Genomic DNA, 8,629 nt, shown 5'->3' on the forward strand with positions numbered 1-8,629 from the left:
GTTTAATTTTAAATTATTCATTTTCTACTCAACATGTCGGCACCAGCTCATTGTTTACAAATCTTACAGTAAATTAACTCATGGCAGTAAATCTTCATAAAATGCTATTGAAAACTACCCTCTCACACAAGGAAGGCAAACTACGGCTCTGATCCAGTCATTCCTAGTTGCTTTGTCATAGGTTCATCAATGATGTCCTCGGCCAATCATCTGCTGCTGCTTCATCAATGACCTTGCTTCCATCATAAGGTCAGAAGTGGGGATGTTTGCTGATGATCCTACAATGTTCAGCACCATTCATGTCTCCTCAGACACTGAAGCAGTCCATGTTTAAATACAGCAAGACCTGGACAACATCCAGGCTTGGGCTGATGTGGCAAGTTACATTTGTGCCACACAAGTACCAGGCAATGGGGGTGAGGGGCTAGCCATATAAATACTGCGGCTACAAGAGCAGGCCAAAGGCTAGGAATATGGCAGTGAGTAACTCACCCCATCTCCCAAAAGCCTGTCCACCATCCATATGGCACAAATCAGGAGTGTGATGGAATACTCTCCTCTTTTCTAAATGAGTGCAGCTTCGAAAACATTCAAGAAGCTCAACATCATCCAGGACAAAGCAGCCATTTGACTGGCACGTGATCCATAAACATTCATTCACTCCCTCCACCACCAACGCAGCCATGTGTACCATCTACAAGATGCACCGCAGGAACTTACCAAGGCTCCTTAGATAACACCTTCCAAACCTACAACTATTACCACCAAGGACAGGGGCAGCAGATACATGGGAACACCACCATCTGCCAATTCCCTTCCAAGCCACTCACCACCCCGATTTATATCGGCATTCAATCTCTGTCACTGGGTCAAAATTCTGGAACACCCTCCCTAATAGCACTGTGGGTGTAGCTACACCACATGGATTGCAGCAATTCAAGAAGGCAGCTCACCACCACCTCCTCAAAGGCAACTAGGGATGAGGAACAAATGCTGGCTAGACAGCGACACTCTCATTCCTTGGATGAATAAAAAATGTGCTCTAGAATATTTTAAGGTACAGATACTGAACAAAATGGATCTGTGTAAACTGCAGTGTCTCTGGGGTCAGGCTATTTCTGTAACACTACCTTTGAAAACCAATTTCCATGACTTTGATGTTTATGTGGTAAAGCAAGTGCAGAGACAGAAGCATCAGAAAGTGCAAAAGCAGCTCAACCTTCAATTCAACATCGGTAAGGGCAGCACGGTGGTGCAGTGGGTTAGCCCTGTTGCCTCACGGCGGCGAGGTCCCAGGTTCGATCCTGGCTCTGGGTCACTGTCCATGTGGAGTTTGCATTCTCCCCGTGTTTGCGTGGGTTTCGCCCCCACAACCCAAAGATCTGCAGGGTAAATGGATTGGCCACGCTAAATTGCCCCTTAATTGGGAAAAAATGAATTAGGTACTCTAAATTTATTTTAGAAAATAAATCAGCATCAGTACAGAAACAGAGGAAAGGCTGGTGTGGTGGACATTCTGCAAAAGTAATTAGGTTTTAGATTTAGAAGTCTTTTTCTTGCAGTATTGACAATGTGTAAACTCTATAACCAGCAGTTGTGTAGTGACCAAGAATACCCTGCTCGCAGCAACACCTTATAATCTTGACCCCCCCCTGGACATGCGGGCACACAATTAGATTCTACAAGAATATCACAGGGTCACACCAGACCTCGGTGCTTCCCTTCACCTGGCTCACTGTGGTTTATTAAGAAACATCACTTTCAAAAAATGTGTAGTGTTAAACAAGAATGTGATATTTAATTAAAAATGAACAGCAATCAACCTCACCAACAGACAAGCCTCATATAACAGACCTCAATCAGCTAGACATTGACTACATCAGTTCCCATCTGAAAGAGCTTCAGACGTGCCAGCCTCTCTGCACAGGCTTAGCAGAGTGGACCCAATATTCCTGCGTCAGTTCTCCAGTTTAACACCCAACTGGCTGCAGTAAGTAATGTCTCAGCAGAAACAGATCAATGAGGATGACGGTAGGCAGAATGTTCAAAAAAGCTCAACGTAGCGACTACCTTCTGCAAATCACACCGCCACTTTGGTCAATTTTATACAATCCATGGAAATCTATAAACAGTATTATTTGCCTGATGAAGCTGTGTTCTGGAAATGTGATTATTAACTGTTCAGTAAGTGGTGTTAAACTATCCCGTGACTAATTAAAGAGCCTCTTACTGCAATGAGTTTAATTAATGTGAATTGTGTACTGCTATTCTACTACAGAGCACATTATGTCGCTAACTGTTAATTAATAAAACCAGACCAAACCCAGATTCTGAGTTATTGAATGAATACTACTCACACCACTCCAGTTCTTGAGTCAGCACACCAAGGTTCTCCATTGCAGCTACATCAGAATATCGTTGTTCCAACATACTCAGACTGAGGTGAAGTAGGTGACACAGATTAGGAATGGGTGTTGGGGGGGGGGGTCCCACAGGAAAATCTTAGACTAAACTTCATTCACATTATGCCCATGAACCCCTCAAACATACTTTTTTTAGAAAGGTACTTTTAAAGACAGAAAACTCTCAGATCTTGTTTGCAAGTCTGTAAAGAATATGCAAGATGAAGCAATGCATGGAGATTATGATGGAAATGAGGGGAGGGAGAAGCATTCACATTGATAAGGTGCGAGGTTAGAACTTATTTGTTACAGGGATCACAGCATCAATGAATTCAAGTCTTTCTACACAAATGTCAGTGTTCACCAGTGAGAGGGACAGTGTGGGTATAGAAATCAGGGAGAAGGACTGCAATCAAATTAAAGAAATGAACATGGAGAGCAGTTCAAATAGGTTTGGGCATGTTTAATAGTCAACAAATCTCCAAGGCCAGATGAAATGCATCCCTCCTGGCTGCTGAGTGAGGCAAGGGAGGAAATAGCAGGGGCGCTGACAATAAATAATGTTCAATTCTTCTCTGGCCACAGGAGAGGTGCCGGGGGACTGGGGGATAGCCAATGTGGTACCATTATTCAAGGAGGGAGGAAGGAATAAACCAGGAAACTACAGGACAGTCAGTCTAACCTCAGTGGTGGGAAACTATTGGAAGCAATTCTGAGGGGCAGATTTAATCTGCATTTGGAGAGGCCGGGATTAATCAAGAACAGTCAGTATGGTTTTGTTAAGGGGAGGTCGTGTCTGGCCAACTTGATTGAATTTTTCAAAGAGGTGACCAGGTGTGTTGATGAGGGTTTTGCTTTTGCCGTAATCTACTTGAACTTCAGCAAGGCTTTAGATAGTCTCAACGTGGGAGACTGATAGCGAATGGAAGAGCCCAGGGGATCCAAGGACATTTGGCAAATTTAATCCAGAATCGGATAAGTGGCAGGAAGCAGAGAGTGATAGTCAAGGAGTGTTCTTCTGACTGGAAGCCTGTGTCCAGTGGGGTCCCACAAGGATCAGTGTTAATGCCTTTGCTGTTCGTATTCACAAACGATTCAGACATGAATGTAGGAGGAACAAGGCAAGGATGCCCCATATCCCCCTTCTGTTTGCGTTGCCGATAGAGCCCGAGGCCATTGGGCTGAGGTGTTCGGAAGGGGATAGTGAGGCGGGGGGGGGGGGGGGGGGAGGGGGGGGAGCACAGGGTCTCTCTTTTGTGATGGATATCATGTTCACCGCAGAATTTGGATTACAAATAAGGCAGTAATACAAACAGCATTCTAATTCAAGATGGAATAAAACCACTCCAGCTAAAGCTCAGATAGAGGTTACCACCTGATGGGACAGACTCCAAGCTGGTTCCAAGGACTCATTAGTATCAAACAATTAAAGGCTTTTCTTTGATAGACCATAAATCCTTTGAGACAAACTCCCCTCCTGAGAAGTATTCAAAATATAAGGACAGAGAATTGCCCAGATAAATAGATACACAAATCTTTCTCAAACTAAACCTTTGGACACTTACGATAACACCTTCACAAATGTGTCTGTTTTGATACCTGGAGAGAATGTCACCCTGACAAGAGGCAGGCACCAACCAGTGCCTCCCTTGCCAATATATCTTAGGATTCCTGACAATCATACAGACACTACAACCATTAAAAGATCTATCAGTGATAGTACATCCAATTAGCCATTTGGCTATAGGTAATTAACCAACAATAAATGCCAAGGTAATAAATGCCTTGCTGAACCGATAAGCAAGTTTAATGGAAGAGGGGATTTTAGCAGAAGTATCTCGCTCTGATCCTGACCCCCCTTTCAACGGCGAGAGTCAGTTCTGTTCCTAGAAGCTTGTCGTGTCGGACAAAACCTGTTGTAAGTATGGTTTTGTATAACTTCTTATAGATGTATTAAGAAACTAATAGAGATGCTTTAAGGATTTTTCCATGTTTGGATATCTCATTCAATTGAGAGAAGTTAGTATGTTAGTAGATAACTAGAAGGACTGTTTAGTCCACTTATACTTTAACTCTGCAATTCAGTATGTATCTATTGGTAGTGTTTTCACAATAAAGATACATTAATTAAAATCATACTGTGTGAAAATTAATCTCGAGGTTGATCTCCTAGACACTCATTTAGGAAGCCTAAGTAGGCAATAGGACCCACAACCTCAAGAGGTATTGATTTAGTTATGAGTGACGAATCTGAACTCTCCCTATAGAAAGTAACTGAGATCCTGTTTAACTGTCTGAGACCCGGAAAAGCATTCTCCCTTCGGGAGATCTATTCCGAGTCTCGGCAGGAAAACAGGTTTCCCTCTTTTAATAGGTTAACCTAGGGCATAGGTTAGTAATAGAGTATTATCAAGTCTGGAATAACCTAAATCCACGACACTTTACATTTATAATTTGCTGTTAGATATTTCGGACCTGAGCTCTTTGGTGAAGGACATAATGGGTCTGCTTAAGAGATATGGGGAAAAGCAAGTATTTTGTGCTGTCTTCTCCACGGTGGGGGTTGACATTTCCAGTGGCAACAACTCATTTCAGGTATTCGAGGGTGCAGGTAGGCTGGGATTAGGTGCAGCTTCGCAAGCTCAACTTTATTAGTCTGGTTGGGAGGGTGAAAGCGGAGTTATTGAGGTGGAACAGTCCTCCCGTCGCTGGCAGATTGGGTGCAGGCAATTAAGATGAACATTTTGCCGCGGTTTCTATTCTTATTTCAGTGCTCACTGGTCTTTTTGCTGAAGTCATTTTTTAAGGGTGTGGACAGTTTGTTTTGTCATTTGTTTGGGCAGGGAAGGTGGCCAGGATAAGGAAGGTGGCCAGGATAAGGAAGGTGGCCAGGATAAGGAAGGTGGCCAGGATAAGGAAGGTGGCCAGGATAAGGAAGGTGGCCAGGATAAGGAAGGTGGCCAGGATAAGGAAGGTGGCCAGGATAAGGAAGGTGGCCAGGATAAGGAAGGTGGCCAGGATAAGGAAGGTGGCCAGGATAAGGAAGGTGGCCAGGATAAGGAAGGTGGCACGTCAGAGGGGCTGGTTTAGCTCACTGGGCTAAATCACTGGCTTTTTAAAAAAGCAGACCAAGCAGGCCAGCAGCACGTCTCGATTCCCGTACCAGCCTCCCCGGACAGGCGCCGGAATGTGGTGACTAGGGGCTTTTCACAGTAACTTCATTGAAGCCTACTCGTGACAATAAGCGATTTTCATTTCATTTGGGGGGGTTTGGGCCTCCAAACTTGCATTATTACATGACCGAGAATGCGGAGTATGTGCGGGGCTGGAATAGGGAGGCGGAGGTTTTATAGGTGAGGATAGAGGCACGCTCTTGTAGGGGGTCGGGGTTGCGGGCACAGCTTCCATTTGCCCACCAAAGTCCTGTGATTGCCACATTGATGAATTGGAGGCAATTTTGGTAGCAGCTTAGGTTGGGAGCGGGGTCGAAGCTGATGCCGACCCGGGGGAATCATGGATTTGAGCCGGGGAATCATGGATTTGAGCCGGGGAGGATGGATGTGAGGTTTCAGCGATGGGAAGAGAGAGAGGGTGAAGGAGATGGAGGGGCGGTTCGCAAGCTTTGAGGAGTTTTTAAAAATTATTTAGAGTATCCAATTATTTTGTTTTCCAATCAAAGACCAATTTAGCATGGCCAATCCACCTACCCAGCACATCCTTTGGGTTGTGGGGGTGAGATCCACGCAGACACGAGAGAATGTACAAACTCCACACAGACAGTAACCGAGGGCCGGGATCGAACCCGAGACACCACCCTGCTGCCCTCAAGCTTGGAGGAGTTGAGGGGGAAGTTTAGGTTTTCGCGTGAGATGGGGTTTCAGTATATGCAGATGCGGGACTTTGCATGAAAGGCTTTTTCATAGTGCCTGCCTCCTCGTTGTTGGATAATGGAGTTGGAGGCTGGGGTCGTCTCAGCGATTTATGGGAGCATTTTGGAGGCGGATAATGTCTGTGGAGGAGGTTAAGGCCAAGTGGGAGGATGAGTTGGGGTTGGCGCTGGCGGAGGGACTGTGGTGTGAGATACTGCAGAGGTGAACGCCTCAACCTCGTGCGCAAGGCTGGGATTGGTACAGTTGAAGGTGGTGATTAGGGCACATTTGACAAAGGCAAGGATGAGCCGGCTGCTTGAGGGGGTTGGAGGATACATGCGAATGGTGTGGGAGGGGCCCGGCTAATCATATGTGTATGTTCTGGTCCTGCCTGAAATGCGACAAGTTTTGGGGGTCGTTTTTCAGCCCCATGTCGGCGGTCCAGTACGTGGATTTGGAGCCGGGTCCCCCTGGGGGCCATATTGGGGGTGTCGGACCTGCCGGAGATGCAGACAGGGTCGGGGGAAAATATTTTTGCCTTCGCCTCACTGATCGCTGGCAGGCGGGTTCTGTTGGGGTGGAGGTCAGCTTCTCCACTCCATGCCTCGGCATGGTTGGGGGGGGGGGGGGGGGGGGTCTAATGGAGTTCTTACATTTTGAAAAGGTGAAACTTTCCACAAGAGATGGGGTTTGTTTATTTTGCATTTCTGAGAGCTACTTACTGTCAACTGTTGTGGGAGGGTAGGATTCGTAGAGTTTATTGTATTTGGGGTGTATGTGTTGTTTGTAAAATGTAAAAATGCAAAAAATATGAATAAAAGTACTTTTCAAAACAAAAATGAATGTAGGTGGGTCGATTAGTAAGTTCGCTGATAATACAAAAATTGATGGGGTAGTAAATAGCGAGGGGGTTAGATTACAGGAGGATATAGACGGGCTGGTCAATGGCAAATGGATTTCAATCCGGTTCAGTGTGAGGTGATGCACTTGGCCAGGACAAACAAGGCATGAGGAATACATGATAAACGGAAGGATACTGGGAAGTACAGAGTATCAGAGGGACCTTGGTGTTCACGTACATCGGTCCCTTAAGGTAGCAAAGCAGGTGGATACAGTGGTTAAGAAGGCATATGGTATTCTTGCCTTTATTAGCCGAGGCATAGAGTTAAGAACAGCGATGTCATACTAGAACTGTATAAAATGTTGGTTAGGCCACAGCTAGAGTATTGTGTGCGGTTCTGGAATCCATGTTACAGGAGGGATGTGATAGCACTGGAAAGGGTGCAGAGGGGATTTACCAGGATTCTGCCTGGACTGGTGTTTTAGTTACAAAGAGAGATTGGATAGAAGTGATAGATACTGAGGTGATTTCCTTGGAGCAGAGGAGACTGAGGGGGGTCATGACTGAGATGTATAAAATTATATGGGGCATAGAGCAGACAGGAAGTAACCTTTCCCCTTGGTGGAGGGATCAATTACAAGGGTGCAGAGATTTGAGGTAAGGGCAGGAGATTTACGAGGATAAACGTTTTTGCCCAGAGGAGGATGTGAATCGGAAGCTCACTGCGTGGAGGTAGAGACCCTCACAACATTTCATAAGTATTTAGATGTGCACTTACCAAGGCATACAAGGCCAAGTGCTGGAAAATGAGATTAGAATGCTTAGGTGGTTGTTTCTGGCCAGTGCAGATGCAATGGGCTGCAGGCCTCTCCGACAATACAAGAGGTTAACATATCAGTTCCAGCAGCAGTGCAGTGCAAGCGGTATGTGGATATAGGGCCAACCTGCCATTAAGTTACTGGTGCAACCCCTCTTGGCACCAAACATCATGGTAGTATTTGGCCCAGCATCTCGATCATTATCCCACACAACCTTTGAAATAAGAACACAATAAGAACACTTGCTGATAACACCACTTTCAGTGTTCACCACCTGCTGGTGTACAAGATTATGACAGGTTTAGATAAGGTAGACAAAATGTCTCCCCAATAACTAATGGTACAAGGAGTAAGGGGCACAGATTTAAGATTTCAAGCAAAAAGACACGGGGCGAGGAGAGAGAAATGTGATGAAGAATTGTTTTCATGCAGTATGCAGTATTCTTCACCTGGAGTTCAGAGCGTACAAAACTTGTGAACACAGATTTCAAAAAGAAATTGAATACATATCTGAACGAGATAAACCTATAGGGTTATGGGAATATAATAGGCTGACAGCACAGATTGGATTGGTCTACTGCGCCCCCCCTGCTGTGCCGCAATGACTCCAATTTATCCCTGGCATTACTAAAATCATTAATTCATCACTGTCACAATTGGTAGTTAGCTGCATGAGCAGTCTCAGTCCTGTACTTGAGT

Source organism: Scyliorhinus canicula, chromosome 25 (assembly GCF_902713615.1).
Source record: "Scyliorhinus canicula chromosome 25, sScyCan1.1, whole genome shotgun sequence".
NCBI classification, from domain to species: Eukaryota; Metazoa; Chordata; class Chondrichthyes; order Carcharhiniformes; family Scyliorhinidae; genus Scyliorhinus; species Scyliorhinus canicula.